This window comes from Palaemon carinicauda, chromosome 6 (assembly GCF_036898095.1).
Source record: "Palaemon carinicauda isolate YSFRI2023 chromosome 6, ASM3689809v2, whole genome shotgun sequence".
NCBI classification, from domain to species: Eukaryota; Metazoa; Arthropoda; class Malacostraca; order Decapoda; family Palaemonidae; genus Palaemon; species Palaemon carinicauda.
This window is the reverse complement of record NC_090730.1, coordinates 157,372,313-157,379,812: the sequence shown is the minus strand read 5'-3', so window position 1 is coordinate 157,379,812 and position 7,500 is coordinate 157,372,313. Positions and strand designations below refer to the sequence as shown.

General features: G+C 36.0%; 1 protein-coding gene across 1 annotated transcript in view; it reads right to left on the bottom strand.

Moving 5' to 3' along the window:
- The window catches only part of LOC137642245 (arrestin domain-containing protein 3-like), a 446,651-nt gene that overhangs the window by 175,513 nt on the left and 263,638 nt on the right, over positions 1–7,500 (bottom strand). The window lies entirely within an intron of this gene.

Below are 7,500 nucleotides of genomic sequence, written 5' to 3'. Positions count from 1 at the left end.
GAGAGAGAGAGAGAGAGAGGGGGGGGGAATCTCTATAATGGAAACATTATATGTGCTTTAGAGGCTTATTCATAATTTCGCTAATTAAGCATATCCACAAAGGAGAGAGAGAGAGAGAGAGAGAGAGAGAGAGAGAATGTGTAGTATGAAAACATTACTGTATATATGATTTAGAAGGTGATTCATAATTTCTCTTATTAAGTTTTGTCACAGGAGAGAGAGAGAGAGAGAGAGAGAGAGAGAGAGAATGTGTAAAATGAAAACATTACTGTCTATAAACTTTAGAAGCTGATTCATAATTTCTCTCATTAGACTTGGTCACAGAGGAGAGAGAGAGAGAGAGAGAGAGAGAGAGAGAGAGAAAATGTGTAAAATGAAAACATTACTGTCTATAAACTTTAGAAGCTGATTCATAATTTCTCTCATTAAACTTGGTCACAGAGGAGAGAGAGAGAGAGAGAGAGAGAGAGAGAGAGAGATAATGTGTATAATGAAAATATTACTGTATATATGCTTCAGAGGCTGATCCATAATTGCTCTAATCAAGATTGGTCACAGAGGAGAGAGAGAGAGAGAGAGAGAGAGAGAGAGAGAGAGAGAGGGGGGGAATCTCTATAATGGAAACATTATATGTGCTTTAGAGGCTTATTCATAATTTCGCTAATTAAGCATATCCACAAAGGAGAGAGAGAGAGAGAGAGAGAGAGAGAGAGAGAGAAAATGTGTAAAATGAAAACATTACTGTCTATAAACTTTAGAAGCTGATTCATAATTTCTCTCATTAGACTTGGTCACAGAGGAGAGAGAGAGAGAGAGAGAGAGAGAGAGAGAAAATGTGTAAAATGAAAACATTACTGTCTATAAACTTTAGAAGCTGATTCATAATTTCTCTCATTAAACTTGGTCACAGAGGAGAGAGAGAGAGAGAGAGAGAGAGAGAGAGAGAGAAAATGTGTAAAATGAAAACATTACTGTATATAAACTTTAGAAGCTGATTCATAATTTCTCTCATTAAACTTGGTCACAGAGAAGAGAGAGAGAGAGAGAGAGAGAGAGAGAGAGAGAATGTGTAAAATGAAAACATTACTGTATATAACTTTAGAAGCTGATTCATAATTTCTCTCATTAAACTTGGTCACAGAGGAGAGAGAGAGAGAGAGAGAGAGAGAGAGAGAGAGAGAGAATTTTACCCTAAAAATGAACCTGATTATTCATGAAAAAATATCTTTTTGATGTTAGTTACAAATATTTTCTTTCTGTGACATACACACCCAATTCCAAAATAAAAAATAAAAAAATTAAGTTTTCGGGTAGAAAAAAATCCTAAATACACGAGTCGAAAATCGCCATTTAGACAATAAAAAACTAACTCTTATATTAGAGGGCATCTGTTCCGATTTTCTCCTTTTATTGTAATAATTTTAATTAAAACCCACTCGTGGGCAGTAAGAATAACGTAGAGTCAATTTGTTAAACAATTATGTACCAATGGGAAGAATAAAACCCCAATATAATCAATATAGAGAGAAGGATTATTTCAAATCCTTTAATTAAAAAAAAACATCGAACCATGCAGGTAACGTAAGAGAATATGCTTTGCAATTATGGCTCACCGTAATGTAAGAATGTTTTATAAAGAGCCTAATGAGCTATTGTTGTCAAGCAGACTTACGTAACCAAAGGTTGGTGAATAAAAACTTATGAATAAAAGACGAAAGCGGAGAGATGCTGTTTAATGTCTTTAGCGTTAAATAATTCTTAAGATTTCTTGAATGTGAGGAGACAAAAGAGAGGAAGGCCGGGTGATGCAAGAAATGGCAAAGTAAATTACAAAAGGATAATTACCTAATTATAGGTAACTATTTTATGGAAAGTCTTGGTGTGGTATTTAAGTTGAATTCTTTCTGTTTAATGCAATTGATCGAAATCTCAAATGCTGAAGTAGACAAAAGTCCACAATACTTGAAGCGATGGTAAACTACTTTCATAGGCACAAGACTGACAGAGAACAAAACCAAAGAATAACAAAACACTTAGATATAAGGATGTATGTCATAAAAACCACATCCTCTGGAAACTCCCTTCAACTTTTCCCCGTAATGTCTTTTCTTGGATTATCATTCTCGTTATAATGTTTTCTAGGCATGTCTGGTCTTCAGCTGCCGATTCTCATCTTAATTTGTTGGACAGGAACTTAGGGTCTATTAAATTTTTTATTCCTGGTCTAGATATTAATCTTTAGGAGCGTCTTTCAATCATTTTATTATGCATGTTGCATAAGATTTTTTATAATTCTGACCATCCTTTACATTCAGATCTTCCTGGACATTTACATCATGTTCGAAATACTAGGCATGCAGTTAATTCTCATAGTCCAGCCTTCTCCTTCATGAGGCTCAATACTACACATTATTCTAGAAGTTTTATTCCAGCTGTGACCAAGTTGTGGAATGATTTTCCTAATCGGGTAGCAGAATCAGTAGAACTTCAAAAATTTCAAAGTTGCAGCAATTTTTTTTATGTTGAACAGACTGACATGAGTCTTTTTATAGTTATATATAAATGATCTGTTTTAAAGCTGTTAATGTTTTTTAATATATTTTATTTCAATTTTTCATTACTTCTTATATAGTTTATTTATTTCCTCGTTTCCTTTCCTTACTGGGCTATTTTTCCCTGTTGGAGCCCTTGGGCTTATATCATCTTGCTTTTCCAACTAGGGTTGTAACTTGGATAATAATAATAATAATAATAATAATAATAATAATAATAATAACAACAATAATAATAATAATATTTTGAAAAATTTAATTTTCACTTGTAATATTCTCTTCACTTCTTCATGAAAATTGGACTCTATGGACCGGTCTTGGGTCCGGGGAGGCTATTCGGAGCTAAGGTGCACGATGGAAGAAACGAAAAGTGTAGCTAGGGTTAAAGATCCCTTTAAAACCCCTCTAGCAATGCCCACAGTGCTCTGCATGAGGTGCACAGTCTGCACTAAATCCTTACAGTTGAAACCAGTCAAAACCGAAGACAGGGAATGCGTACAACCACCAATATTACCATAAATCTAAGCCTTATAGAGAATGCTATATACCTATAGATTATGCATATACCTGTTTAAACATTAATTATATTTGATTATCAAGTTAAAAAAAAAACAAGTTTAATGAAGAATTAATTAAACAATAGATGATGTATGTTCTCTTGATATTTTACTTCCTAGTTCGGCCCAAAAAATATATATAAAAAAAATGTTTTCGCTTCTCTGTCTCTTTATGCTCGTTTAATTTGTACTTTAATTAAAAATGATACAGAAAATTGCACACGGAAAAGCTGTAATACTGGTACATTTATATGGTGGAAAATTTTCTTCACTAATGAAAATAAATGACTTCATCCGTAAACTTTATAATATCATTAAGCCTGATTTAGTACACTTTAGAAGCTTTTGTTCCCTATAGGCCACAAAATATTTGAGTATGAAAACAAAACAAAAATTTCTACAAACGAAAATAAAAAAAAGAACGCATCTCATCAAAGTAAGAAAGCGAGGAAATAGACCTAAAATCCCTCCAGAACTGCTTTTCTTGTGTCCGAAATGTCTTTCTTTCACATAATGAAGGTAAAAGAAAAATGTTCCAGTCAGGATTCAAGGAAAGGAAATTCCATTAAGTCACGTCTCCCACACAACCCGCCCCTCTTGGGGAATCTGTGGCCCCGCTGCTTTTATGCTTAAATAACTCACAGGAACTCCGCTTGCTCCGTCTAGATGCACATTTTACAAAGTATTTCAAACTAATGCATTCATGAATTTTTATTACCTTCTCATGTCCCCCCACGAATTTTCTTTGTCCTTTGGTGAGGTCCACAAGGGAGTAGAAGAGTTGAAAGACCCAGGCCTACATGGCTGAGGACAATGAAGCGCGAAGTAGGAGATGATGAATGGAGGAGTATTGATTTAGAAGTTCAAGATAGAGACGACTGGGGAAATCTAACTGGGGCCCTTTGCGTCAATAGGCGTAAGAGAAGATGATGATGATGATGATGATGATGTCATGAGCAAGTATTTATCAACCGGGACACTCTTAGCACCCCGCTACGCCCAGGACTGGGGGCCATATTTTCATCTTCTCTTTCTATGACTGACTAGATCCATAGAGGATTCACTGGCTATATACATCAAAGGATAGCCAGTTCCTTATGATGTGCAGTGCCTATCTAACTAAGGCCAGTAGTTCATGATGAATGGAGAAGTATTGAATTAAAAGCTCAAGATAGACACCTGGCGAAATCTAACTTAGGCCCTTTGCGTCAATACGTGTAGGAGGAGATGATGAGGTCGTGAGGAAAATCGAAGAGTTGTGGTGGCCTATTGGAAACGTCCTTCTCTGATGATTTTACCGACGGAGGTTCGAGTCCTGCTCAAGCTCGATAGTGTCTTGTAATGTTGGCAAACAACATCCTTGTGAGCCAAGGATGCGGGGTTTTTGGGGAACCTAGCTTGGGTTGAGAGGGGGCTTGGGCGCTGATCACAAGTACGAGCATACAGTATATGGTCAGTCTCTAGGCATTGACCTTCTAGCTAAGGGATTGTCACTGCCTCTTGCCTCTGCCATTCATGATCGGCCTTTAAACATTTTAAACCTTTAAGGGGGAGCCTGAGGATAACATGTTTATCTTATGTCAGGCTCATCGTCACTATTCTGTTCTTGTTGTTCACTTTTGGGCGTTATTGGACAGTATATATGAATAGAAGTTGCCAAAAGGCCAGTTTACACCTATACCGACAATTGCTGTACAGAGAACTCAAAATATACGGCAATAATCACACGCAAGGGGACTGCATGTAGTTCAAACTCGGCAACCTGCTTTACCAAAGTTGAAATCATCATACACCAATCTGGTATCGCACAAGTTATAGCACTTAATTTAATTTTAAAAAATACACACAAAAATCATGTAATGATAATCTGAGATATTATGACTATATCAACAATCCAACCAGGTGCTGGGGTCGGGCAGACCATTGGACACCTACGTCCAATTGGTGGACATGGAGTTGCACTTTGCAGAAAAGCTAAGATGTAAAGAACCTAAGAATTTTGCTTCTAAGAAGCGAAGGGGTGCTGCTAAGAGCCTTAGCCTTCGATAGATAAAAAGACAGAAAACAGTCATGTGTGTGTGTGTGCACACAAGCGGTTGTACATCCACATACCCATGTGTAAGGAACTGATATACAGAAGGTTCTCAACTTACAAAATTCGACTTACAATCATTTGAAGATACAAACACAAAGGAAATCATAAACCTCAGATATTGCATCTAAAGTTCATATACTGTAATAAGATAAATAAATACTGTAATAAAACAATAATATATCATTTAATACAGTAAGTAAAAAGACATTTGTAATAACCTGATATTTATTCCATATGAAACGGGACTACTTGATGACTTGTCAAGCTGGAAATCTTAGGCATGGGACTCATGCTAGGCCTACCCTAGACCAAAATGCAACAAATTGACATACAAACACCTTCTTGGAACCTAATAAGTTTATAAGTTCTGGACCTTCTGTAGATGTTTAAAGCAATCATCTAAAGCTGCAAGGTATTCCCCAAAGACTTAAGTATTAGATTTCCTTCAGAATAAAACGAGGTGAAAACAGATAAAGCCTGGAAACATGATCTTGTCACGTGATACAGCTGACTACCTGATTCCTTCGTAAGAGGTGTTCTTATGCCACTGACCACAAAGGCATAAAACAATACAACAGAAATTACATAACAATAACGTTATAAAATAATATGATGATTCATCGTTATAATAATATAATACAAAAATTACATGATCTCCAATAATATCAATACATTAAATCATGGACATGAAATAATATGAAACCTAGAAATATCAATCGAAGATTAATACCATTAACCAAAGAAACACTGTGTGACTGAGATTTAATCAAATGTATGGAGACCAAGACAAAATCATAAAAATAAAAAAAAAATAAAAAAAAAAACGGGGAAAACATGGGTTTACACGATATTTTAAGAACATTAGGATTGGTTTATTTTCCATAAACTATAAAATTTTCGTTTACATATTTTGTACAAAAAAATTAATAACATGAGGGGTCATACTCTGAATGCATATACTGGGTAACAACATCAGGAAACATTAATTAGTTTCCATCGAACCCCACGAACAAAGGAACCCATAAAACGTTCAATAATAGCTCCAAATTACTCCATATTATTGCAAATTTATATTTACTTAGCTCTACTTAAAATACAAGGAGTGATATAATATAAACAGGTAAATAAATTCAATATCTTTACTAGAATGTAATGACGAAAGGAATTATTCTGCTTTACAAGACCTTTCATAAATTTGCACCAATTTCGTGATCAATATCCTGAAACGAAATCAATGAAGCGCACCCATAATGCCATATAATTTGACGTAACAAGCTAACAACACTCCAGTTTTCAAGTCATTTACATGCAAATGCCGTTGATGAAAACCGCTTCCGTCTAGATAATTCTGGTGTGCATTAATTTGGCTTCTTTTGGCTTCTGCATTGACATCACATTTACTTCACCCCTTCTCCTAATAACGTGTTTTTTTTTTTTTCACTTTTGTAAGGGGTAAGAACGTTTGCCTTCTTTTTGAAGGACTTTGCTTTGGCTTTGGGGTAGACCACAGCTCTATTTTTTCCAAATTAGGTTAATTTCATTGGGACTTGAAAATAATTATACATCCCAACGGCCCACTTCATATTTAAAATCTCTCCTTTATTTCTCATTTTGGACATTATTAGCTAAAGGGTTCTGGTGACCTATATGGTAACGCCCCAGACTGGTGATCGCCAGACTGGGGTTCGAGTCCCACTCAAGCTCATTACTTCCTTTGGTCGCTGCAACCTAACTCTTGTGAGCTAAGGATAGCAGGTTTGGGGGAGCCTATAAGTCTGTCTGCGGAGTCATCAGCAATCATTACCTAGCCCTCCTTGGTCCTAGATTGGGTGGAGAGGGGGCTTGGGCACTGATCATATGTATATATGGTCAGTCTCTAGGGCACTGATAGGGTCATGTCAGTGTTCCTTGCCTCTGCCATTCATGAGCGGCCTTTAAACCTTTAAAGTGAACGCCATGAATGAGATATAAAGGTTACGTTTACCAGGTCTGTGGATATGCTTCCACCTGTTCATCCAACCGTTAAAGGTTAACAGTTAACGGGTACCAGCGTCTGTTGGGATAAAGACCAGATGGCGAGGGGCCAAGAACTCTACACTTCACCATGAAATTATTATTCTCAGTATGATTTCCGCAAAACAGCTGATGTATAAAGGAATTTAGAACTTTTCATCTATGGTCGAAGTTTCCTGAATTATTAGAAATTCGTTTTAAGAGTTGATTTCAAAAATTCCCTTACAAACTTTTATATAATACATCGAGGTGTCCAGGATAATGGCAGATTACAATAATCATA